This window comes from Ambystoma mexicanum, chromosome 5p (genome assembly GCF_040938575.1).
Source record: "Ambystoma mexicanum isolate Mex_15411 chromosome 5p, UKY_AmexF1_1, whole genome shotgun sequence".
In the NCBI taxonomy this organism is placed as follows: Eukaryota; Metazoa; Chordata; class Amphibia; order Caudata; family Ambystomatidae; genus Ambystoma; species Ambystoma mexicanum.
This window is the reverse complement of record NC_090930.1, coordinates 1091326458-1091353735: the sequence shown is the minus strand read 5'-3', so window position 1 is coordinate 1091353735 and position 27278 is coordinate 1091326458. Positions and strand designations below refer to the sequence as shown.

At 46.1% G+C, this 27278-nt stretch overlaps 1 long non-coding RNA gene across 1 annotated transcript in view; it reads right to left on the bottom strand.

Annotated features, from left to right (window-relative positions):
- Positions 1-7664: 7664 nt before the first annotated feature.
- Positions 7665-27278, bottom strand: part of LOC138481431 (uncharacterized) — a 308633-nt gene continuing 289019 nt past the window's right edge. Inside the window, exon 3 of the long non-coding RNA XR_011274242.1 lies at positions 7665-8508. This is a non-coding gene — a long non-coding RNA (uncharacterized lncRNA). The remainder of the gene's footprint in view (positions 8509-27278) is intronic.

Here is a 27278-nt window from a genome sequence, read left to right as displayed (position 1 = left end):
ATGCTGGTTGGTGAAGTGCTTTTGTTTTTCTTTAGCACGAATAAGATGTTCTTTCGCCTTTCTGAACCCCTGAGTGATGGTTGTATTAAGAGTCTTTACTGCAGGCATTTCCAAGCTGGCAGGAAGGTCAAGTTCTGATGTACGTGGATGTCTGCCATACAAGGTGTAAAAAGGTGTTTGGCCCGTGCTAGAATGTACGGAGTTGTTATATGCGTACTCGGCTATCCACAGTAAGTCCTTCCAATCTCTCAATTCATGGTGCAGCATGCACCGTAAATACTGCTCAAGGGTCTGGTTGGCCGTCTGTCTGGGGGTGGTGACTGGTGGATAGCCGGACGTCAATCTGTGCCATTGCGCAAAATTTTCTCCAAAAATTGGATACAAATTGGCTGCCTCGATCGGAGACCAGAACTGATGGAAAGCCATGCAGCTTGACAATGTTTTCCAGAAATACTTCTGCTAGGGTGGATGCGTCCGGGAGGCCCTTGAGAGAAATAAAATGTGCCATCTTTGAGAACAAATCCACGATTACAAGAATTGTGTTAAAGCCTTGACTCAGTGGCAGATCAGTGATAAAGTCGAGGGAAAGAGTGTGCCATGGAGCGGGAGGGATGTCCAATGGTTGTAGGAGACCCGATGGTTTCTGTGATTTATTTTGTGCACAGACGCTGCAGGACTGAACATACTGGACAATGTCCTTCTGCCAGGTAGGCCACCAAAAGTTCTTTTTTATCTTGGCTAAAGTTTTAGCAATTCCAGGGTGTCCTTTGATCAGAGAGTCATGATAACCTGAAATGATATGCTGTTGTAACTCCTTCTCGGGTACATATAACCGGTCCCTAAAATAAGGTAACTGATCCTTGATGCAATATTGTTCTCCTTGAGTTTGCCATGCGAGGAAAGTGTCCGGGTTCATTGAGTGTCGAATTTTGTTTCGTAATTCGGCTTGTGATAACACTGTTGTGATACCCAAGAGTTTGTCTTCAGGTATGATGGGTACTGGGTCTGGAGTTGTATACACCGTTTCATCGATGCCTATTCGAGATAAGGCGTCAGCTTTCCCATTCTTGACCCCTGGTCGAAAGGTGATCACGTAGTCATATTCGGCGAAGAAGAGGGCCCACCGTAACTGGCGTGAAGACTGGGCGCTGGCTGTTTTGAGATATTGCAGTTCTTTGTCCGTGATAGCGTAATTAATTTCCGGGGGTGAGAATTTTTTTGACTCGAAGGCCATAGGATGCAGCTGGCCAGTTTCTGGGTCCCTCTGTGAAAGGTCCGCTCCCATCGCCATACTGGAAGCATCAGTTTCTACAACATAAGGGAGGTCTGGACGCGGGTGCCACAGGATTGGAGCGGAGGTGAACCTTTGTTTCAGTTCCTGAAAGGCTCTTTCTGCTTCCTCAGTCCAAGCAAACTTTTTATTGCTTTTTCGTAGCAGTACTGTGATCGGGTGCACAAACTGAGAGAAGTCTGGGATAAACCGGCGGTAAAAGTTCGCAAAGCCTAGCATGCTCTGTATCCCCTTCAGAGATGTTGGTGATGGGCATTTTAGAATAGCATCAACTTTATGTACGTCCATTCTGATGCCTTTCAGCGAAAGGATGAAACCAAGGAATTCTACTTCGGTGACGTGAAAAAACCTTTCTCCAGCTTTGCATACAAACAATGTTGGCGGAGCTTGGAGAGGACTGAAGGAACATGCATGATATGATCTTGTTTTGAGGCTGAGTAGATCAAGATGTCATCAATGTACACTAAGGCGCAAACGTCAATTAGTTCTCTCAAGACATCATTCATGAAATATTGAAACGCTGCGGGAGCGATACATAAGCCAAAAAGCATGACTTGATATTCAAACAAGCCATATTTGGTACGGAAAGTGGTTTTCCATTCATCTTCGCTTCTGACCCGGACCAGGTGGTATGCTCCCCGAAGGTCTAATTCGAGGGGATTGGGTCCTCCGACGTATTCCATATCTATCGCAGGTAATGTCCACAGCTGTGCTGCTTGGGAAAATCTTTGGCGTCTGCGTCCTGCGTCGATGACGTCGATGCGCCGTCCCCGAGGACCTCCTCCGACGGCCGACGTCACCCGATGTGATAAGTAGGACGCACGACGCCCATAGCCTCAGCGCCGTTTTTTTTCGCGAACGTGTTCGCTTCGTAAATCTCGGTACGCCTCGACTTGTTGGAGTTGCTGTTTTCTTTCTCGGTTCGTTGAACCTGTTTGGTTGGTGTGAAGATCTGTTTGTGGCGATGTCTTTTTCATCTTCGACCCCGCGTACGGGCTTCAAGAACTGCAGGGACTGTGGGTCCAAGATGTCGGTCACGGACTTGCACGACGCCTGCCTCTGGTGCCTCGGGGAGGCCCACGATACGTACGACTGTGTCGACTGCCAGTCGCTCATTGCGAAGGCCTTGCAAGAACGCAAGAAGAAAATGTCGGTAGGTCGGGTGTCTAAGCCCCGGAAGTCGAGGTCTGCGGGGCTTTCGACCGATGACTCGAGGGGTGACTCTCCGCGTCGTCGGCAGAAGTCCGGTGGGTCTCCTTCCAGGAGTCGGTCTCGCCACTCCTCCGCCTCTTCTAGGCATTCCAGGAAGTGCCGGCATAGGTCGCCTTCCCCGTCCTCTTCCGAGGACTCCGCCCGTCGGCAGGACACTTATCCCTCCATCCAAGCGACACCGGAGGAATGGGCTTCCTTCGGGAAGCAGATGCTAGCGATTCTGGAATTGCAGGGCACCAGTCCGTCTGCGCCTCCGAGTGGGGTCGGTCGGCACCGGTCGAGAGACACCGCCCATACGCCTTCGGGCTCGGGTGGTCGGCACGGCTCGCGGGAGAGGTCCCGCTCAGACAAGGGTAGCCGTTCTCGCCATGCCCGTTCCAGGTCCCGGTCCTCGACGCGCTTGAGACCGCGTGATCCTGTGCCGTCTTCAAAGAAGACATCGACGCCTGTGGCGCCAAGGTCGTTGACGATTTTTCTCGAGGTTCCGTCTTCGAGGGGGTCATCGACGCCGTTGGCGACCAGCTTGTTGAGAGACACGCTCGGAGCTTCGGCTTCGAGGACTGTGTCGACGCCGCAGATGCACGATTCGCGTTACTTTGCTTCTAGCAACGTGACGCTCACCGTGTCCAGCTTTTTCACGAGCCTGGTGAATTCCGGACCTGCAGAAAAACCAAGAACATCGTTAGTAGCAGAATCTTCCGGCATAGCTCCGGAACTCCATCTGCACTGGGAACTCACTGCGACCTACGAAAAAGAGAAAAGCCCAGGTCAGTGAGGACAAGACATTGCTGCGCTACGCAAAAATGCCTCCTTACCGCATCATAGCGCTATAGCGCGCCACCATCTCCCGGTGAGAACCAGCATATCCAGTTCTCCAAGCGGACACTCCGTGCTCCTAGGGAGATAAAAAAAGAGACATTTAGAACAGAGAAAAAGGCATGCAAGAATTACGACGCCATCAATCGCAATAAGACCTACCCGAAAGACACTACAAGGGCAGCAGTCAATGAAGTAACTGGACCGCCCGCGCCCACGAAAGACAACGCGCCCCTGCCCAGAGAGCAGGACGGAGTGCCCATCGATTCCGGCAACTAGGTGAGAAGAGAACCTGGAGGGGCAGGAAACACAAGGGAGGTGGGGGAAAACTTACCTTGGTCGCCCAGTCCTAATATAGTCTTTATTCCCAGGCGGAATCTCATCGACACCGAGACCACACCAGGGAATCATTGGGAAGGGCACCAATGACCAACTGGCTGGGTGGCGTCCACGTGGATACCAGGTCAGCGTAACAGAACGCGAAGACTCACATAAATAATCCACCTGGGTGCCATGGAAACATCAGAAATCGACCAATTGGCCCAATTGTTGGGGAACCTTCGTGCTGAGGTTCATTCAGCCCGACAAGAGACTAATGCACTCCGGGGAGACCTAATAGTGACTAAGGAGCGCACCGACGAAATCAGCAGACAATTCTTGCAATCGCAGGCAGGGCAGACTCCTCTGCCTGGAGGAAATCCACCGATGCAAAATCCTATCTCACCATCTTATACCCCCACACCAGTACAGATCACGCTGCCTGGAACAGTTCCCCTGGCACCACCAGAAAGGTTTTCGGGCGACCCACGGAAGTACGCAGAATTCATAAATCAGTGTAGCCTTCACTTCCTTTGTCACCCTGGGGCATTGTCAAGAACAAGGGAAGAGAATTCGACACTCTCTCCCGAACCACAGAAGCCGAATGAAGTCGACCCTCCACCCGTGGTTGGCACAGGCATCTGATAGAAATAACAGGACACCACTTGGTAGCCAATGGGGGGCAGAGGAGTTAGGAAGAGGTTGTGGACAGGGTAGGGGAAATTAGGAACACCTGTAAGAGGGTTAGGAAAAGCTATGTTGGATAGGACAAGGGGAGCAACGGGAAAAACCCTACCTATTTCCTCTGAACACTTAACACCTATATCCAGCGTACCATACACAGAATTTAGACCAGAGATTAGAAACACCTTAATACGTGCCTCTACCCAGTCTTAGACCTGCCCCTATGACCTCATAAACACAGAAACATAGATGATACCCTACACATGTCATACTTGGGAGAAAATCCCACAATGAATCAACAAACACATGGCCCGTGGGCTTACAGAAAACAATGAATTTGAACATGTAACATGAAACATGGAACGTATTTGTAGCAACATCAATAACAAATAACATATGCCCCTTTTGATTTTTAGAACGTGATGTGCAGTCATGCAACTCGCATTGATAAATGAAACTTGTGAGCAAGCAAACGTATAGCACTGGATTTCCAGGCAGCAGGGTACTAGAACAAGGACAAAGCTACATATATCCGAGCGATAAGCGTGCCGTTTCCACACACATCAAGTAACACCCAAAGAGCGTGATTCGGTGCGCCGCCACTCGCCCTGTACTTAACTCAAGTCCGGGAGGCCCGCAAGCCTTCCCGGACGCAGCAGTTTTCAGCTTCTAAAGTGGATTCTTGTCTTGATATGGGCAAAATCTTCCTCGGGGCCAGCCCTTTGAGAGCAAAAAATACCCAATTCAGCCCAAAATACAGGTTCTATTGTGCTGAGCAGTGATCTCATGCTAGTGACAAATGACACCTTTCAATAAGTTTTAGTATTTTATTCTAAACAGTGAATTTCATATACATTTGGGATTCAAGTTAGAGAAGATTACAAAGCATAAAACTTAGAGAAATGCAAAATATAGAGAAACATGGAACTTAGATAAACATAGAGAAATATAGAGAAACATAGAGAAACACAGTCTTACGCCCCTTCAATCAGCACTGGGAGACCCTGGCCCTCATAAGCTAGCTTTAACAAGCCCCGCTCAGTCAGAGAACAGCGCTGCAGGATGCCGTCAAGAGCTCCAAAATTCCGGGCACTTGATCTGCTCGAACCAAGTCCACAGGACGATCTCCCACCCGAGTCATGTGAGCATGTGTATTTTATAATCTCGTGCTGCCCGTCCGTGACGCACAGTTCCAGAACTTTCCCTGTGCAAAATATAGGCTGGCTCATGGAAAAAACCCAGCTCTGTTAATTTCCACTGTGCTTCTTCTGAGCCCCTCCCTGGCCCATCTGCGCGAAAGCTGAGGAATGTCTTATCAGTGCCTTCCCAGAGAAAAGGAAGATTAGCTTGGGGCCATGCAGGGCTACCGTTAGTGAGGCAGAATATTCTAGGGGAAGCAGGGATGTATTAACCCCATCTGCAAGCTCTAAAAGGCATGCACTCATAGCTTAGTGTTTATAGCGCTTAAGACTGGCTATCTAAGCGCTATATAGGTGCCATAATGTTCCAAACACTCCAAAAATACCTATTAGCTACAGAGCTAGGGCCCTCTCCCTGCCTGTCTATCAACAATGCATAATGTGACCTATCACTCATACTAGGCCTGCATATTCCTTGTAGATCACTACTGCATAATGGAAGTGCTACAACAGACTACTGTCAGCATTTTTAGCACATACTTTGAATACACTATTGGCTTTGCTAATGCTGTCATCTAAAGCCCTGATTGGCAAGGTTGCAATTTTGTGTATCACTACATTCCACCCCTATTCAACGTGTGTGCGACAAATGCTGACTAATACACATCAATATAGTATTTAGTGCAGTGATAAAGACCTTGGGGCTTTGCAAGAGGTTTAAGCAAACTATCTTCTAGGGGTTAGTCAGCGTGGCATGCAAGGTTAGTAAAAAACACTACCTAGACAAAAATGTACACAAAGTGAACAGTGACATATACCCTTGCCAAAACCTGGCCTACACAAAAATACCTACACAAAGTGAACATGGACATTTACTCTAGCCAAAACCTGGCCTACACAAAAATACCTAAATAATTATTGTATAACTGATTGTCAGTTAAAAAGCAGCATGCAGTTAGAATGTCAAGGCAATCCAGTGTAGTCTAATCTACAATGCACTATTGCATTTATGTATGGTTACCAATTCTAAAACCTGGCAGCCTTTCACTCTAAGGGCCTACCCTCCCCCTGATCCCAGAGCATTCAAACGTGACTATGGGCTGTGTGACTAGACACTTCCCCCATGTATGTGGAACCCAACCAGAAACCATCTAGTTTCGTGAACAAGGTGAACCCATGGGCACCAGGTTATCAAAATAAAAACAATTCTACTAATTTGCATCAAAGCATGGCATGTGTTATTCATGCAATCAAAAGCAAGCATTTTGATCCATATGTATGCTGGTAACTGTAGCTCTGCGTGCCAGTGTGTGGAGGATGGTCGCCCCCACTCAGTAAAAAGCCAACACCTGCTGATTTAACAATGTTTGCCATACAATGCATCGTGTGTATTCAGCAGTCTTGTTGACCTGCCCTATGGCAGAAAAAATGTCTTCATACCTAAAATTCTGCCATCTTCAGTGGTTGCCAATACTTGTAGCAGTGTTGGGCGTATCAATGAACCCCACTAGGCTAGAAGTTCTATAGCAGGGCTGGCATCAGAACCCATAGTGGCTAGCTTATTGTGCACAGTTTCTATGTCACAAGCATATAAAGCTCCTGCAATTAATGAATCTAGCTCCCTAGCTACGCGCACTCTAGTGATGGGCCATAGAAATGGACTCCATTTGTAGCAGCTTGGTAGTACTAAGGAAACATTGCCTCATGATAAATCTATGTCTAAGTGTATCACTGTAATAATGGAGGTGTGCATTACCAGCCTACAATTTACATGTTGCCTTACTACTGGAAAATCTAACATGTTCATAGTGTCTACCTATTGTGACTTGGAGAATACCTTTCTTCAAGTGGGATATCTACCATATACAATATTAGTTTTAGCCACAAACACCATACTACCCTCCGGCAGTGGCTGTTTCATCACACCATTGTGTAAAATGCATTTAGTCAAGTTATAGTCCATAAAATCTTGGCGAGAACACTCGCTGCAGTTCTTGGTCAGAAAAACATCACATTAAACAAATCGTTGTATCCATTCACTGAAACATTTGGGCCTATGACTTCATAGACACCAGTCATATGAGTCAGTGACAAAAGATGTCTGACAATGTGCCAGGCCAGTACGCTAGCAATTCCATGTGGATACTCATTTGTAGCGCTTTTCCAAAGAATTATTCCAAATGTCTACAATCAAAAGGTGACTCTTTGCATTAGTGTGCTGGAGACAGCTGTCCCCACAAAAACATGAAACTGGTTGGTTTAACAAAAACCGTGTCACACACTGTGTCATAAAATCAAACATCAAGTCAGTCATGGTTTCATTTACCTGCCTTAAGCTGGCTGTAAAAGTATCCAGTGTTTCAAAGGTTACCATCTCAAATTAGAGCTCACACACTTGGCAGCATTACTTCAAATTAAGAATCTTAACCTACGCACAGGTGACTTTGATGTGCGCACTCAATTTATCTCAAAATAAATTACGCTCCTGCTTGCATAATCCTGCTGCTCCAGCAATTCATAAATCATTTTCCTGCCTACGTGCAACGTAGAAGTTTTTTTTTTTCAAAAAGCAAAACATCTCTGGTTAAAGCAATTCAGTTGGAAGAGCAAAACCATTTCGTTTTTTCAGATTCATCTCAAAAAGTGCATTTAAAAACCATTTTTCAATGTGTTAGCATTCAAGTGCTGTGTCACACAGCTGTTTGTGGTGCATGATGTCACAGTCCACAACTCATTGTCCATAGTCCTTTAAACAAGAAAGGCAAGACATGTCAATTAAGTTATTTCCAGCAACTGAATCATTTGAATGTGCAGCATCAAATATTTGATAACTAGCCAAGTCTGCACCGTGCCAGTTCAGCAAAAGTTATTACTCTGTGGGACACCTTTCGCAGGTTGCAGAACAAATAGCAGCATTGAGTGCGGTGCAGGACACGTTTAAAGTTGAAATTGCATCAGCAGTGACTCGCATATTCTCTGAGATCAGTGTCACCCGCAAATTGAACACATCTATGCCAATAAGGGCACGCTATTGTCTTGCTTCTTTGCCTAGGCAAAATACAAACCGAAATGTTAGGATGTCATCAAAAGTACAATGTCATTATTCATCAATATCAGCGTTATCCACCCCTTCCCTGAACACCACCCCCATCTTCAGAAGTCTCATCAGGTAACTACACACTTTATCATTGCTACTGCAATTATTTATCACCCTTCTGCATGTTTCTGGGGGCTTATTTACACTCAACCATACGGGGTGTAACTGCCTAATCACAAACTCATTTGTGCAATGCGATCATAGTTGGTCAATGGTACCTCAGACTGATCTGTGCTTTTACAAAAGCCATATAATAAGTACCCAGGTCGCACAATGCTTTTCTTTTTTCACCAAAGCGATCACAAATGCCAGGCGCCAACTTGCTTCCAGTGTCTCGTGATCTTGATTTAGTTTGCCCTGCTGGCATCACTCCATTTTTCAAAGGTAAAGTCCTTCAGTCCAATACCGCCTGCAGTTGCACAAGCAGCTTTGTTTATTTTTCTCCATACAGCTAGTGTCTTTCAAGCCTCTGGTTTTTCACTTGTCATTTTCTTAAAGGGTGTTTGCTAAATTCTTGGACCACCCATTTGAGCGCGATAGTCTAAGTCAGTTTCTTTTTGTTGCTTCAACAAATCATTCATTCTTGCACTAAGCCGTGAGGCTTCTGGATCATGGCTAATGTGCAGTGTTCATGTTGTACTCCAAAGCCCCGCTCTGCATGTTGTCTCTTGCAAAACGGCTAAGCGCTTTTTGTCAGTTTTGCTTCCATCTGGAATGCCATAATGTCTTTGTCAGTTACTCAAGCGCCTGGCAATGTAGCTTGCATTTTGCCAGCTGTGTATTTTCTCTTCTCAAAGCGCCTAGAGGTTTCTTCTCCAGTGCACAGCGCTTTACTTCAGTTCACATCACATGGAGCAGTGGGATGCTGCTTGCACAGCAATAGCGTTTCACTTCACATCACATCACATGGTGCATGGGAATGCGGTTTGCATGGCAATGTCTGTTGGAATGGGCAGCTGTCTTTTCTTAGCCCATTCACAGATGCACAGGTTCCCCAAATGTTCAGATGTGATGTGCCCGTCTGCCATCCTGCATGCAGCCTTTGTTTTCCTTCCAGTGTTACTGGGCAAATTCTTTACTTCTGATCAGCATTTCTGTCTTTGCACCCCCTCTCCTCAGTTTTCTGCTCACTGACGGTCTCTCACAGGGGATGGAATGCAGGAATGTCATTGTTTATCTTTCGTGTGCACCTGGCAGCGCCATGAGCATGCAGCAAGCTTATCTCTTTGCTCTATAACTCTTAAACTGTGGCGGCTTCAATGGAAGGCACTCGTTTCAGACAGTTCATCCAGATTAACTCTTTCCTGCACTGCTCCAGCAACTCAGAAAAGCTCTCATATCTGAAGCACCATTTCATTAGTTTTTTTTTCTTCGCGCACCTCGCCCAAGACAGCTTCAAGGCACAAGCTTTGCACACTGCAAGACTCTTATTTTCAAAAGAGGCACTTTTTCTTCTCATCAGATTCTACTCCATGTAATTTTGCAAAATGTCAAAGCGTCTTTTAGCCTATTTTAAACTGATTAATGTCCCATTTAAAAGCATATGTTTTTTTTTTTCCTTCTTTTTCCTCGTAACCTTGTAGTTTGGCTTCACAAGCTCAATCCATTGCAATGTGCGATCTTTCAAAAGAATCCGCAACCCACTAAATCTTTGTGCTATCTTATCACACACAGATTTTTCATTCTGTTGTACCATTGCCAGAATATAACCACTTATTTCAGTGCATTTAAAAATAAAAATGCCATGTTTAGTGCAGCTCCCTGCACGGTTTTCCTGCAAGAACAACCCACACTCCCTATATTGCTTGTGGGCTGTTAAATGTGTCAACAACATTTTTCACCATATATCACAGTCAACAGGTCACTATTTCCAAACATGCATCACTTATAAGGCAACAGTACAAATCCATGGCATAGCGTGGGAACAGTCAAAAATACTCCAGAGGCAATTTAGAAAAATATAAATTGTCTTTCCCCCCCAAACCATTGCAAACTGATTCTGCAATTTCAAATCAATACACAAAAATCGAAAATCCAAATAACATTCACTCACTTTCTTTTTAAGTGAGTCTCTCACCCATTCTAAGCATGGCATAGCTTAAAATGCAATATAACCATTTTAGTGTGTTTCCTTTAAACAGAATTCGCCACCACTAGCACATGGAATTTACAGTTGCCAAAAGAAAAACAAACCCTTTAGGCTCTCAGCACAGATGTTACTCTTTCTCCTAAGCACGGCTCATTCCCCACGTTATTTTTCAGGAATGTCAACACTTCAAAAGCATACATCAAAAAGCGAACCTTCGTCTCCGAACATTACAGCCCCCCACTCGCTAGCACACTGGGGCTGAGTCAATGGTTAGATTACTATTCACAATTTGCATGTCAAATCCTTGCAACTATTTTTCCCTGCCCTCATGACAGAATAGAGTTGAGAACTCCGTCTCACTTTGCATTTCAAATTACAACTTTAAACTGGGGAAACCGCATGATAAAATTCTTTCCTAATTGAACATACATCTTTCTTGACCATTCATCGGAGCGCTTTAAACAAAGACATTTCCCGCTTGTTTATCGCCTTGTACTCCCTTGGCTCCATTCCCAAGCAATAAGTCAGTCATGACTGATTTACTGAAGGGAGTCTTAACCACACAAGCTATCGGCCACGGCAAGCCGACACAACGCTGCTGTCTTTTGAAGTCTCAGAGCTGCAGTGAGACCCCCAAGGAAATGCGACAGCCTGCTCTTCACTCTACACTGTGTTCTCTCACACAATTTGTCATTTCACAGCAAGGCACTGCTCTGCACAAATCCCACCGCTGCCACCAAATGTTTTGATATGGGCAAAATCTTCCTCGGGGCCAGCCCTTTGAGAGCAAAAAATACCCAATTCAGCCCAAAATACAGGTTCTATTGTGCTGAGCAGTGATCTCATGCTAGTGACAAATGACACCTTTCAATAAGTTTTAGTATTTTATTCTAAACAGTGAATTTCATATACATTTGGGATTCAAGTTAGAGAAGATTACAAAGCATAAAACTTAGAGAAATGCAAAATATAGAGAAACATGGAACTTAGATAAACATAGAGAAATATAGAGAAACATAGAGAAACACAGTCTTACGCCCCTTCAATCAGCACTGGGAGACCCTGGCCCTCATAAGCTAGCTTTAACAATGCCGTCAAGAGCTCCAAAATTCCGGGCACTTGATCTGCTCGAACCAAGTCCACAGGACGATCTCCCACCCGAGTCATGTGAGCATGTGTATTTTATAATCTCGTGCTGCCCGTCCGTGACGCACAGTTCCAGAACTTTCCCTGTGCAAAATATAGGCTGGCTCATGGAAAAAACCCAGCTCTGTTAATTTCCACTGTGCTTCTTCTGAGCCCCTCCCTGGCCCATCTGCGCGAAAGCTGAGGAATGTCTTATCAGTGCCTTCCCAGAGAAAAGGAAGATTAGCTTGGGGCCATGCAGGGCTACCGTTAGTGAGGCAGAATATTCTAGGGGAAGCAGGGATGTATTAACCCCATCTGCAAGCTCTAAAAGGCATGCACTCATAGCTTAGTGTTTATAGCGCTTAAGACTGGCTATCTAAGCGCTATATAGGTGCCATAATGTTCCAAACACTCCAAAAATACCTATTAGCTACAGAGCTAGGGCCCTCTCCCTGCCTGTCTATCAACAATGCATAATGTGACCTATCACTCATACTAGGCCTGCATATTCCTTGTAGCTCACTACTGCATAATGGAAGTGCTACAACAGACTACTGTCAGCATTTTTAGCACATACTTTGAATACACTATTGGCTTTCAGCGGCTAATGCTGTCATCTAAAGCCCTGATTGGCAAGGTTGCAATTTTGTGTATCACTACAATTCTGTAGCCGCCTGAAGTCTGAGTTCCGTAGAGAGTTTTCACATGCTGCCGCCAGCGTCGTAGCTTCGCCTGCTCCTTCTCAAATACCCAAAATAAGCCACACCTGCCGTGGCTCCGTTACTCCTTTTAAACGTTTGTTAATCCTTACCAGCTGTGTCAACGGCCGCACGCCCCTCAGCTACAATTTTCCTTAGAGAATGCTGGGAACTGTAGTTAGAGTTGCATTCGTGAATTCCACAGACCTCTACCGCCTTTTGCACACTCCTTTCTTGCACCAGCCCTTTTTCCTGACATTACCTCCCCTCTCACGGCCCTTCCTCAAACCAGCCTTGGACATGTGGTGCAAGTGAAATTGTTTCACCAACTTAGGAGCATGCACTGCTTCTGCTGGCTCCCAAGAGCAATCCTCTGGTCCATAGCCTTTCCATTGGATTAAAAACCACATCTTTTGGCCCTGTTTGTTGACATCCAAAATTCGTTCCACTTCATATTCCACCTGTCCTTCTTTCAGGATTGCTGGTGGTTGTTTAGTTGTCATCCCAGGAGCTGCAGGTTTAAGAAGAGATACATTGGATACTGGGTGTATTGCTAGATTCTTAGGCAAACGTAATTTCATAGCAGATTCAGAAATACATTGAATAATGGTGTAAGGCCCAATGAATCTAGGCATACATTTTCGTGATCCTATCATGGAGAGGTTTCGAGTTGAGAGCCACACTCTACTTCCCACTTGATATTTAGGACTTTCCTGTCTATGCTTATCAGCTTGTGTTTTATACTGTCTTTTGGCATGTTCCAAATTGGTTCGTGCTTTTTGTCTGACTTCCAAAAGCAACCGTTTGCGCTCCTCCAATGCTGATATACTTTCTATTTCGGGCAAATGTTCGGGTATCATATTTTGCTCCTGACCATACAGGCCCTCATTAGGAGCCATTCCCAAAGAACTGTGAAAGGTGTTATTGTATGTGAATTCCGCTAACCAAAGAGCTTGCACCCAGGATCCTCTTCCATCCCCCAAATACCCTCGCAAATATTGCTCAAGTGTTTGATTCATTCTTTCCGTTTGACCATCTGTTTCAGGGTGATAGCTGGTGGATAGAGCACAGTTGACTCCTAATAGTCGACAAAAAGCACGCCAAAACCTGGAAGTAAACTGAGAACCTCGATCTGAAACAATGCTTTTAGGAAGACCATGTAATCTCACTATGTGTTGTAGAAATAACTCAGCCAATTGGCCTGCCCCTGGTATTCCAACACACGGCACAAAATGTGCCTGTTTTGACAAGAAATCCACTACAACTAATATTGTATCAAAATGATTGTCAGCAGGCAAATCTGTGATGAAATCCATCGAAATGTGAGTCCAGGGTCTCTCAGGAGTCAGTAATGGCTGTAACAAACCTCTTTCCTTAACATGATCTGCCTTATTTCTTAAACAATTTTCACATCGTACCAAATAAGTCATAATGTCTTGTCTTAAGGTGGGCCACCAAAAGTACTTTTCCAACATCACGTTCATTTTTTTCTGACCTGCATGTCCCGCCAAGGGAGACTTATGACACCAAAACAAATCCTTTTCTTGCAACATCTTGGTTGGTAAATACAATCGACCCTGATGATATGGTAAGCCATTCCGTACTGTCCTAGTCGAATGACTCCTTTGCCACTCTTGCAGTTGTCTAGATGATACTGCTTTCTTTACCTGTTCAATCAACTTCGTGGTAATAGTCCCAATAATCCTAACGGGTGCAATGATCGTTTTTGTTTCGCTTATTGGATTGTCTAAATTCTGTTGCCGGGATAAAGCATCGGCTTTACCGTTTTTCTTACCCGGACTAAATGTCACCACAAAATCAAATTCATTGAAATATTGAGACCACCTTAATTGTCTTTGACTCAAAGATTGAGCTGTCTTAAAGTATTGTAAATTTTTATGATCTGTCACTACCACAACCTGATGTTTTGCTCCCAGTAAGTAATGCCTCCACTCAAGGAATGCTGATCGGATAGCCAATAGTTCCTTATCAGTGATGGAATAGTTTTGTTCGCATCCAGACAATTTCCTAGAGAAAAATGCCACCGGATGCAACACTCCATTCTCATCCTTTTGGGAAAGAATAGCTCCTATGGCCACATTGCTGGCATCTGTCTCCACCTGAAAGACCCTCTCAGTGTTTGGATGACTAAGTACTGGAGCAGTGGTAAAGGCTATCTTCAATTCGTGAAACGACTTTTCTGCTTCGACACTCCAATGAAATCTCACTGCCTTTTTGAGTAATTGTGTAATTGGGGTAACAATGTTTGAGAAATTACTAATAAACCGCCTATAAAAATTAGCAAAACCCAGAAAAGACTGAACATCCTTTATGCATTGTGGAGATGGCCAATCCCTGGCTGACAGCCTGCACTTTTTTAGGATCCATCACAATTCCTGTTGCCGTCAGAATGAAGCCCAAAAACTCCACCTGGTTCACATGAAAGTCACATTTCTCTAGCTTAACATACAGTTGATAAGTTTGCAACCTGTGCAACACAGCTTTCACATGCTGCACATGCTGCTCTAGTGACTCTGAATAAATCAAAATGTCATCTATGTACACAATAACAAAAACATCAAGAAAGTAATGCAATACCTCTTGCATAAAAAACTGAAAAGCCGCTGGAGCATTACATAAACCAAAAGGCATAACCAAGTGTTCAAATAACCCAAACTTTGTCCGAAAGGCGGTTTTCCACTCATCACCTTCTTTTACTCTTATCAGATGATATGCTCCTCTCAAGTCCAACTTAGTATAAATCTTGGCTGTCCTTACTTGATCTAAAAGGACTGCAATCAAAGGCAATGGGAACCTGTTCTTAATTGTCACCTTATTTAATGCACGGTAATCTATGCAAGTTTGTAAAGTGCCTTCTTTTTTTGGAACAAAAAACAATGGTGAGGAGACTGGGGGCATAGAGTGTCTTATAAACCCCTTAGCCAACATCTCATCCAAATAGTCACGTAAATACTTATTTTCTTTTTCAGTAAGAGCGTAAATCCTGCTGCAAGGTAATTTTGCCCCTTCCTCAAGCTCAATCACGCAATCATATGGTCTGTGAGGTGCTAACTGCTCTGCTGCCTTTTTGTCAAATACCTGGACAAACTCTTGATACTGTGACGGAATCTCTCCACTCATGGCCCCCACCACCTGATTGTCCAATCCTTTCTCTACCATAAATTGGACAGGTCCTACTTCTGGTACCATATGTGCCTGACAACTTTCCTCCTCAAACCACAAAACTTGTCTTACCCAATCAATCCGAGGGTTATGTAGCACCAACCATGGCATACCCAAAATCAATCTAAACTGTGGGGCTGCAATTAAATCAAACGTGATTTCCTCCTTATGCCCAGATGTACAAATCATCTCCATGACTTGTGTCTGTTTCCGAATGGGCCCTGATATTAGTGGTGAACCATCCACAGATTGCACTCCCTCCATCTTCTGTTTATCAACCAAGGGTAAACCCAACCTTTCAGCAAATGAAATATCCACAAAATTGCCTGTAGCCCCAGAATCTACCATGGCCATCACTTCTTGTTTAGTACACGCAAAATATAATGTTACCAGAATGTATAAATGAGAAGTTTTACTTCCCATCGTATTTGCCACCAATCTTGGGAACCTGAATTCGTTGGGGCCTGACACCTCTGTTCCCCCTAAGGTCGGCCCAACTCTTTTCCCGACTCCTTCGTTCTCTTTTCTCCACCCACCTTCTTTTGCGGGGTGTTGGGACAGGTACGTATAAAGTGTCCTGCCTGCCCACAATGAAGACACAATTTATTCATTTTACGTTGTTCCTTTTCTAAGGCTGATAATGGTCCTCTGATACTGCCAATTTGCATTGGTTCCACTTCACTCAGTCTTCCTCCTCTACCTCTATCCAGCCTCGCAAATGGTACTACTTCCGGTCTTTTCTTATCCCCTTTTCGCTCATTCATCCTATGATCCAATCGTAATGCCAAGTCAATCATTGCCGTACAAGTACTTGGTTGCGGCTCTACTTGAGCAATAGCATCCTTCAACTCTTCACGTAACCCCTGGTAAAATAACACCGTTTGTTTCGCCACTGGCCACTCTGTTTCGATTACCAGCCGATTAAATTGTGTGACATAGGTGACCAAATCCCCCGTTCCTTGCTTCAATCCCAACAACTCTTTGTCCTGTCCTAAAGACACCTCTCTTCTATCAAATAGTCTACCAAATTCTGCCAAGAAACCATCCCAACTATATAGCAATGGATCATCCTTTTGTACCAAAGGCATGGCCCAAGCCGCTGCATCTCCAGTTAAATAAGAGATTAAAAAAGCTGTTCTCGCCTGTATACTCTCAAAAGCTGTGGGTTTACACAAAAAATGTAATCTGCATTGCGTGAGAAACGTCATATATTCGCGAGGATCTCCCGCAAAACGCTCCGGCGCTGCTACAGGAACACTGCTCGGAGGTTTCACAATGATTGTTGGGTTTTGACTTGTGGACGCTCCCTGAGTTCGGTTGCCTTCCAAAGGAATTCCCTGAGCTACCAAACCCTGAACTCTTGTCTGGCATGTGCCAACTCCAACTGAATATCCTGAAGAGCCTTTAGCACATTAGCTAAAGGTGGAGGTGTTGCGTCCATTTGGCTTGGGTGGTTGTAAGTATCCCAATATGGGGGTGGCTTATTATGTCAAGAACAAGGGAAGAGAATTCGACACTCTCTCCCGAACCACAGAAGCTGAATGAAGTTGACCCTCCACCCGTGGTTGGCACAGGCGCCTGATAGAAATAACAGGACACCACGTGGCAGGCAATGGGGGAAAAAGGAGTTAGGAAGAGGTTGTGGCTAGGGTAGGGGAAATAAGGAACACCGGTAAGAGGGTTAGGAAAACCTATGTTGGATAGGACAAGGGGAGCAACGGGAAAAACCCTACCTATTTCCTCTGAACACTTAACACCTATATCCAGCGTACCATACACAGAATATAGACCAGAGATTAGAAACACCTTAATACATGCCTCTACCCAGTCTTAGACCTGCCCCTATGACCTCATAAACACAGAAACATAGATGATACCCTACACATGTCATACTTGGGAGAAAATCCCACAATGAATCAACAAATACATGGCCCGTGGGCTTACAGAAAACAATGAATTTGAACACGTAACATGAAACATGGAACGCATTTGCAGCAACATAAATAACAAATAACATATGCCCCTTTTGATTTTTAGAATGTGATGTGCTGTCATGCAACTCGCATTGATAAATGAAACTTGTGAGCGAGCAAACTTATAGCACTGGATTTCAGGCAGCAGGGTACTAGAACAAGGACAAAGCTACATATATCCGAGCGATAAGCGCGCCGTTTCCACACACATCAAGTAACACCCAAAAGAGCGTGATTCGGTGTGCCGCCACTCGCCCTATATTTAACTCAAGTCCGGGAGGCCCGCAAGCCTTCCCGGACGCGGCAGTTTTCAGCTTCTAAAGTGGACTCTGCAGCCACCTGAAGTCCGAGTTCCGTAGAGAGTTTTCACATGCTACCGCCAGCGTCGTAGCTTCACCTGCTCCTTCTCCAATACCCAAAATAAGCCACACCTGCCGTGGCTCCGTTACTCCTTATAAACGTTTGTTAATCCTTACCAGCTGTGTCAACGGCCGCACGGCCCTCAACTACAATTTTCCTTAGAGAATGCTGGGAACTGTAGTTAGAGCTGCATTCGTGAATTCCACAGACCTCTACCGCCTTTTGCACACTCCTTTCTTGCACCAGCCCTTTTTCCTGACAGGCATTTCCAAATGACGAAGCTCGGGTAGCTTTCATCCTCTCATACTTGAGTGGAAGTGCAGCGGATTGGTCGGTGCCGTTGGTGACCCATAATGATCCGTTGTTACAGGACTATGGGGGGTTCCAGAGAGAAATGGAAAAACTGTTTTCCCACCATACCCACGAACAAGCAGTGGATAACAAACTTTTATCCCTCCGGCAGGGGAACCAAGACTTGTTAACATACATTGCGACTTTCAATAGACTGGTTGCTGAAACCAGGTGGCCAGAAAACAAAAGAACCACGTTATTCCATCGAGGCTTACGAGGTGAATTAAAGGACGTCTTGGCCCAGGTAGTTGATCCCCCCAGAGACTGCACCAAATTCATAAATCTAGTCGTGCAACTAGACCATCGTTTGCAGGACCGAAAAGCAGACCTGTCCAAAGCAGACTCTCGAGTAGTTCATGATCGGCCTAAAGACAATGCGCCACAGGGGCCAGACAATGCCGTAGAACCCATGCAGATCGGAGGGATACGACCTCCATTAACAAAACAAGAGCAGGATAAAAGAAGACAACAGCAACATTGTTTGTATTGTGGAAAACCAGGACATTTTCTGAAAGACTGCCCAATAAAACCCCCAAGGAGGACAGTCGGGGCCACAGAAAAGGATGAAGTTAAGGAATCGGAAAACTACCAAGCTCGGCAACCGTAGAGGTCAGTTTGTCGAGTGATGAGAAAGAGCCACTGACCCCACACTTTGCGATACCCGTGATCTTAATAAATCACTAACAATCGTCAAAGATGCATGCCGTAGAAGCGTACATCAAGAGCGGAGCAGTTGGGAACTATATAGATCAAGAGTTGGCAGCAGAGAAGGGGCTCCCTTTCTGTTCTAAGTCTACCAGCGACAAGATGACTACTGTGGATGGGACAGAAATCGCCTCCGGACCAGTAACCCAGTGCACAGCAGTAGTAACCTTGCCGTGCCAGGATGGACATCGGGAGTGTATTTCGTTCGATCTTATAAAGGCACCTCAGTTGCGGTTGATACTAGGGATGCCATGGTTGGTTGCTCACAACCCTTTGATAGACTGGCGGGCACGGAAATTAACCTCCTCCAGCAACTGCTCCCTGACTTGCTACTCTCCTGACCCGGAAACCGACTCCTGTGTATCCAAGACTTCCAATACTAGAGCCTCTACTCTGGGAGTAACTAATACTTTGCCAGATGAATATTGTGACTTTCAGGACGTATTCCAAAAAGACCAGGCTAACACATTACCGCCGCATAGGCCTTATGATTGTCAAATTGACTTTATTCCTGGGGCACAAATCCCTTGCGGCAGGATCTACGCTCTTACCGAACCTGAAAACCTTCACCTGAAATACCATTTGGACCATTACCTTGCAAATGGATTTATCCGCCCATCTAAGTCTCTAGCAGTCAGTCCTTTGTTCTTCGTACCGAAAAAGGAAGGGGACTTGAGGACCTGTATTGATTACCGTGCAATAAACCAGATAACCGTGAAGAACCGCTACCCCTTGCCTCTTATCCCGGAAATAATAGATCAAGTCAAAGATGCCCAGATCTATACCAAAGAACAAGTTACTTTCTTACCTGGTAACGTTCTTTCGATGGGATGGTCCGACGACGTATTCCATATCTATGACAGGTAATGTCCACAGCTGTGCTGCTTCAGAAAATCTTAGGCGTCTGCGTCCTGCGTCGATGACGTCGACGCGCCGTCCCCGAGGACCTCCTCCGACGGCCGACGTCACCCGATGTGATAAGTAGGACGCACGACGCCCATAGCCTCAGTTATAGTTTTTTCCCAGAACGTGTGCCACCAGTTTTCTGCCAGTCAGACACACAAAGCCTTGCTGAACGCAAGCTGCAATCGCAAAAGAAATTCTGCAGCGGGGAAGGCAGGGAGGGAGCGATATGGAATACGTCGTCGGACCATCCCATCGAAAGAACGTTACCAGGTAAGAAAGTAACTGGTTCTTCGAGGGGATTGGGTCCTCCGACGTATTCCATATCTATGACAGACTCCCAAAGCAGTACCAAGCAAGGAGGTGGGAAAGAATTTAGAATACAAATTTAGCATGCCCAATCAAATTGCGGAATAGAGAGCAGCCTTGGAATCGAGGGAATAGTGACTTACAAAAGTATGTACTGAAGCCCAGGTGGCTGCATCACAGATGTGACGAATAGGAACTCCCCTCTGCAGGGCAGTAGACACAGCCACTTCTCTGATAGAATGGGCCCGCAAGCCAGCCGGAGGGTCCTTACCCGCCAAGTGGTAACACTCGGAGGTAGCTAAAATAATCCAACGAGACAAAGTCTGTTTCGTCACAGCTTGTCCCAAATGCTTTCCAACGTAACCAATGAACAGTTGATCGTCCACTCTGACCCGGGACATGCGCGATATATAAAAGCTCAACGCTCTCCTAGGATCAAGCCTATAGAGCCTCTCCTCTTCCTTACCAGGATGTGGAGGAGGATAGAACGCTGGAAGAACAACCTTCTGGCTCAAATGAAATTCCGAAACTACCTTCGGAAGAAAAGAAGTTTGGAGCACGTAATATGTAGACCTCCTCGATGGGGAGGAAAACATGCAGTGCAAGTAATCATTAGACCCAGTTCGATATCTGAAATACATCTAACTAGCAGGAAGTCTGAGCCCTACGAAGAGAGGAGCCTTGTGCTCAAAAGTACCTGCTGGTGCCAATGGACAAAAGAGGGCCTCTTCAAGGGTATCAGGCAGTTCAGGAAGGTGAATGAAGCGATGCAGAACAAGTCCCCACTACTCAAGCAAGGCCTCCACTTGTGTGCAGAGGCAGGGTGAGAGTGCGGGATAGATTCGCTATTTGGCAACAGCGGTGGCAACAGCGGTAGAAAAGAAACGGGCTCCTGCGCGAGGGGCCACCGGTTGGGGTATGGACTACTCACCGGTCCCCGACGCAGGCAGACCCAGACTTCTCCAGTTCAGTTCACGTTGCTGGCAGGTTCAGCTGCGATGATCAGGACGTCTCGACACTGTGTAGATTCTGCAGCGGACGTGCACAGGTTGTTACCACAGCAGGGCAACACGGCAACCGCGTTTATTCTGGTCCGGGCGCACTCGTCTCACTTCAGACCTGGGAATGCCAAGTGTACGAAATTCGGTGTGAGGGTGCCATGGACGCAGAGCAAGCAGTAGACCAAGTTTTGAGGGCTTCCCCGAAACCACAGCGGTGACAGAGCAAACCGTCCTGCGTAAGCTGGTCAGCCCACTGGTTGGCCCAGGGACACTTCCGAAGAGGCTTACTTGCAGGGTTTGATGAAGGTGCCGGGAATAGTTGATCCCACTATTCCAATGGGTGGAAGCGCCTTCGCAGACCTTCTAGGGCGATCCGATGCAGAGGGGTCTCGTAGGACGACAGCAGCTCAGGGTGCCAAACCTTCAGCGGGTCACCAGCGGTTCCTCGACTCAGCTTCTTGTTGCAGGATACTTGGCTCCTTATCCCTTGTTCAGTGTGAACTCAGGAGATCGACATGGTAATGGTGTTTTCAGCCTCCTCTTATCCAAAGTTCCCTTCGGGTCAAAATGGAGAGGACCCAATGGAAGATCTGCTCACAAACACTCACACCATACGGGGACCTATCACGGACCACGGTGGTCCCAGGCATTCAGGACACTCCAGACTCTCTGGCACCCAGGATGTGTATTGGGACCAGACATCCCAGCCCACATCCTGGAGGCACACACAAGGAATGCAGAAGCCCGCGAAAAAGTTGTGTTTTTCGCGGGAAAGTGCATAACCAAATAAATTGGCCCCCAGGTCAGCACGACCTGGGGGAAGGTGAAGGGGCAGGACAGTCAGCAGACAGGACAAGGAACCTCGTGGCAAGGCCAATTTGGAGCCAGGCCACTTACTCGTGCCAAATGCGGTAAGCGCGGATAACATGGCAGAAAAGGGTTCAAAACACAAAATAAACGATAGCTGCCACCAGTCCTGTCTGGGACACACTTGCACAGTTCATATTAAGTCCAGTGAGAGTGGCTTGGGCCTTTGGAATGACTATAGACCCAAGACCGCGGTAAAGTAAGTTACAGTGCACTCTTGTTTCATGTTGCACAAAAGCTGCAACATGAGGAAAGGACTAAGGGAAACAAAGTCTCCCAGTACTGACTGTTTTAAGGGCATGTCAGTTTCCCCATAAGAGGTGAGCGAAAGCCCAGAGAAGTGCGGCGGAAGGCTGAGCTTCTCTGACAAAGTCGAGACCAGGGTGTAAAACAACAGCAAAAAGTTTGGGGGTTGCCACATGGAGGGAAAATTACATACAATTATGAAATCTTTCCTAACACTCGCCCCTCCCAGAATAAGGACAGTGGGAACTAATCCACCCCTGTATGAGTTTCTTGTTCAGGTTGGTTAGCTATCAGCATTGCTATGTTGGACACCTGGCCTATGCTCAATAGTGAAGTCAAAGCCTTGCAGACTTATAGACCACCTAAGCAACTTTGATTTCTCTCCCTTCATGTTCATTAGCCACTTTAAGGGCTTATCGTCAGTTTGCACAGTGAAGTGGGTCCCATAGAGGTAGGGCCTCAGCTTCCATAGGGCCCACACAACAGAGAAACATTCTTTCTCTACTTTGGACCATCTGAGCTCTCTGTCCTTAAGCTGGCGAATAATGAAGCCAATAGGGTGTTCCTTACCGTTCTCATCTACTTGTGATAGTACAGCTCCTATCCCAGTGTCAAAGGCATCTGTCTGCACAATAAAAGGTCTTTGGTAATCAGGGGCCCTGAGAACAGGGGCCTGGCACAAGGAGTCTTTTAAGCCATTGAAGGTCTCCTCACACTCTTCAGTCCAAGTTACCTTCTTGGGTTACTTCGGAGTGGTGAGAGCAGTCAGAGGGGCAGCTATGGTGCCATAGTCTGCCATGAAATTTCTGTAATACCCTGTGAGTCCTAAGAAGGCTCTCACTTGGGTCTGTGTAGTGGGGGTAGGCCAGTCTTGTACTGCTTGTACTTTACTGGGTAGAGGCTGTATCCTCCCTCCACCTACTTCATGTCCAAGGTAAACCACTGAGCCTTGTCCAATCTGGCATTTACTGGCCTTTATGGTCAAGTGGGCTTCCTGAAGAGCCTGTAACACAATCCCAAGGTGTTTCACATGGTCTTCCCAGGTGGCACTGAAAACTGCTATATCATCCAGATATGCAAGACAGAATTCATCCAACCCATTCAATACATGATTCACAAGCCTCTGGAAAGTGGCAGGTGCATACTTCAACCCAAAAGGCATTACCCTGAACTGGTAAAGACCTTCTGGAGTTGAGAACGCTGTCTTCTCCTTGGCATGTTCTGCGAGGGCTATTTGCCAATAGCCTGCAGTGAGGTCAAACGTGCTGAGGTACTTGGAGGCACCCAAGGTATCCATCAGCTCATATGTTCGAGGCAAGGGGTGTGCATCTGTCTTGGTGACAGCATTCAGAGCCCTGTAATCCATGCAGAACCTCAATTCAGAAGTACCTGCTTTTGGAACCAAAACCACAGGGCTGGACCAAGGACTACTGGAGGGTTCAATCACCCCAGGATCTAACATTTTTTTAACCTCTGTCTTAATGTAAGACCATACTTTGTCTGACATCCTGTATCCCCTACCTTTGGTAGGTACACTGTCTCCTGTGTCTATGTTATGTTTGTACCAAGGTGTCAAACCAGGGGACTGTGAAAATAGGGGAAAAATTGCCTAAGCAAACTCTTCACCTCAGCCTGCTGATCAGAAGTCAGATGAGGGGCCACTCGGATACCCTCAAAGGAGCTATCTGAAGCACTGCTTTGCAACAGGTCAGGGAGAGGTTCAGACTCCTCTTCCTTAACATTTGAAGCCGATAGTAGTGCTGCGATTTCAACTCTTGGGATGAAAGCCTTCAGCCTATTTACATGGAAAACCTTTGGAGCCTGTCCAGGTCTTCCAAGGTCCACTAAATAGTTGACCTCACCCAGGGGCTCCACCACTGTGTAAGGGCCTGACCACTTATCCTGTAAAGCTCTAGGCCTTATGGGATTTATGGTCAGGACTTGCTGACCAGGTGTGAAGTTGATGAGGGAAGCTTTCTGGTCATACCAATGTTTCACCAGGGCTTGTCCTGCCTTCAACTTGTCACTATTGAAGCAGGAGACAAGGTAATATACCCAGTCATATAGCCGCTCTCTGGTATCCCAATCCGGGTAGAAGTTTCTTAAAAAATAGCTGAAAGTTAAGTTTTAAACCTTTGTAATGATTTTGCAAAAAAAGTAAGACTCAAAGTTACTGTTGTTTGAGTCTTACTTTTTTTGCAATCTCCCACCCCTCCTTGACTATGGCTAAGAGTCCCCGTACAGGGTGACGAAACAGAAGTTCGAAGGGGCTGAAGCCAACACCCTCCTGTGGTACCTCTCGGTAGGCAAACAGCAAGCATGGTAAAAGAAGATCCCATTTTCTTCTCTGGGGCTCTTCCAGAGCCCCAATCATACTTTTTAAGGTCCTGTTAAACCGTTCCACCAAACCATTGGTCTGGGGTGGTATGCGGAAGAAAACTTGTAGGTGACCCCACATTCTTTCGACATAGCCTGCATATACTTTGACATAAAGTTGCTGCCTCTGTCAGACACAACCTCTTTAGGGAAGCCAACCCTAGTAAAGATGCAGAGTAAAGCTTTTGCGACTGACTTGGCAGTCACAGTCTTCAATGGGATGGCCTCAGGATATCTGGTGGCATGGTCGACTAATACCAGGATAAACCTATTGCCTGAGGATGTTTGGGGGTCAAGGGGACCAACTATGTCGATCCCTACCCTCTCGAATGGTACTCCCACAACTGGGAGTGGTACCAATGCAGCTTGGATTGTTGAACCACTCTTACCAGATAACTGGCAGGAGGCACAACTCCTGCAGTGACTTTCTACTTGCACCCCCATCTTGGGCCAGTAGAAGTGCATGGATAACCTTTGCTTGGTCCTCTTAATACCAAGGGGACCAGCAAGGGGCACGTCATGCGCAAGGGGAACCACCAACCTCCTATGGTCTCCTTCTGTAGACTCTGTGGGCTCACTATACAGGAGTCCACCTTCCCAATAAATCTGATGCTTCCCAGGAGGTTCACCCTCAAGCTGGGAGCAGGCCTGTCTCTTTAGGCCTTCCAGAGATGGGCACTCACGTTGGCCTTTACTGAATTCTTCCCTGTCAGGACCACCTTCTACTAACAAATTGTTTAGTTCAAGATGGTCATTGGGGTCAAATACCTCCCGCATCACCACCTCCTCGTCAGGTCCGGGTGATTAACCAACTACCTCCACCGCAGTGGTAGGTGAGTTTGGGGGAATATTCTCTTTCCCTCTTCTTGGTTTCTTGACTCCTTTAGCCTTGGGTTTCCCCTCTGGCTAAGGTAGGGCATTGGTCTTGGCAGGGTCTGTCAGCTGTATCTCCCACAAGCCCTAAAGCTCTGAGATCATTGCCCAACAAGACCTTTCCTGGGACACTCCTCTGAATGCTCACTGGAATCCTGACAGCTGTACCATTGATAATAATATTTACAGGTATTACTGGGAACATGAGAGGTGGGCCGTCAGCCAACTTAGTGGGCATCAGAGTAGCTCTGGCAACTTCCTCTGAGTCTACCAAGGTAGAATCCACTACAGTTCGACTGCACCCGCTATCCCTAAGAGCTGGAGTATCTACTCCATTGATCAGCACACTGTCTTTAAAGTAGTGCTTGGTGTTATCTGGAATCCTAGTATAAGCCTTTGCGACTTTAGGCTCCCAGGAACCCAGGGAAACTAAAACTACCTCAGCTTCTATACCACTGGGGAAGGAGTCTGAGGAGAAGGATGCCCCGGTAATCTCTTCTTCCTCAGAGGAGAAGGCCAGATTAGCAGAGTGGACCCCCAAGGTTTTGACCTTACATCTGGGATCCCCCTTCACGTGGTCAGTTGCTCCACAAGCAAAACATGATCCATTGGGTCTGTTTACATAGGGAGGCTTATTATAACCAGAGTTCTGTTTCGGAGGCTGACCTCCACTACCGTGTGAGTTCTCTTGTGTCTTACCCTTATTTTTCTTTTTGTGGCCCTTTTGGGAAGAAGATTTATCAGTTTCCCCACCCTCCTTATCTTTGGACTTTTTCCATTCCTCCTGCTTAACAGGATGAGTCTTGTCCTTTTGGGACACTCGATGTGACACCCATAAATCTGCTGCAATGGCAAGTTTCATAGGATCTATCTCCTTTGAATCTGCCAAATGCTGCTTAAGCTCAGGGGAATAAGATGCAAAAATATGTTCCAGCATGACAAGACTTATCATACCTTCAAAGGTAGAAACCTTATAACCTTCGACCCAGCTAGTCAAGTTTTTTAAGGATTCAGTGACATAAGATACCCAAGTACCACTTTCTTTTTTCTTATACTCTCTGAATCTTTTTAAGTATTGGGCATGAGTTTTTCCAAACTTTAAAATGAGAGTCTGCTTCAACATTGCAAAATCTGCTCTCTCAGCTTTTGACATTTCCATAATGGCACTGCAGCCAGAATGGGGAAGTCTGCTAAGTAACCAGGCATTTTTATCAGCATTGTCAACTTGTTGAACTTCACATGCATACTCAAATGTATTCAGCCAGTCCATAATGTCATTCTTTTCCTCATACACACTGAGCAGATCTTTTGGAAACCTTGGATGAGAGGAGGCCCCAGACCCATGTCCAGGACCCTTGGATCCATTGGCAACTTGAAGCTTGGCCAGTTCCAACTGGTGATCCCTCTCTTTCTGTTTTTCTGCCTGTTTGATTTTTAGTTTGGCCATATTGAAATCAAGCTCCTTCTGCCTAAACAGCAGCTCTTGCTTCTTGAATTCAAGTATGGCCTCCCCATCAGCACTGGCAGAGGAAACATTGGACATTTCATCCTCCCTGTCCTCATGGTCGCTGTGGACCAGTGCAGCGACAGAACTGTCAGTTCTACCAGTGAGAGCAGCCCAACCTCCTTCTGCACTGTCCTCTGAAGCTACAGCGCTAA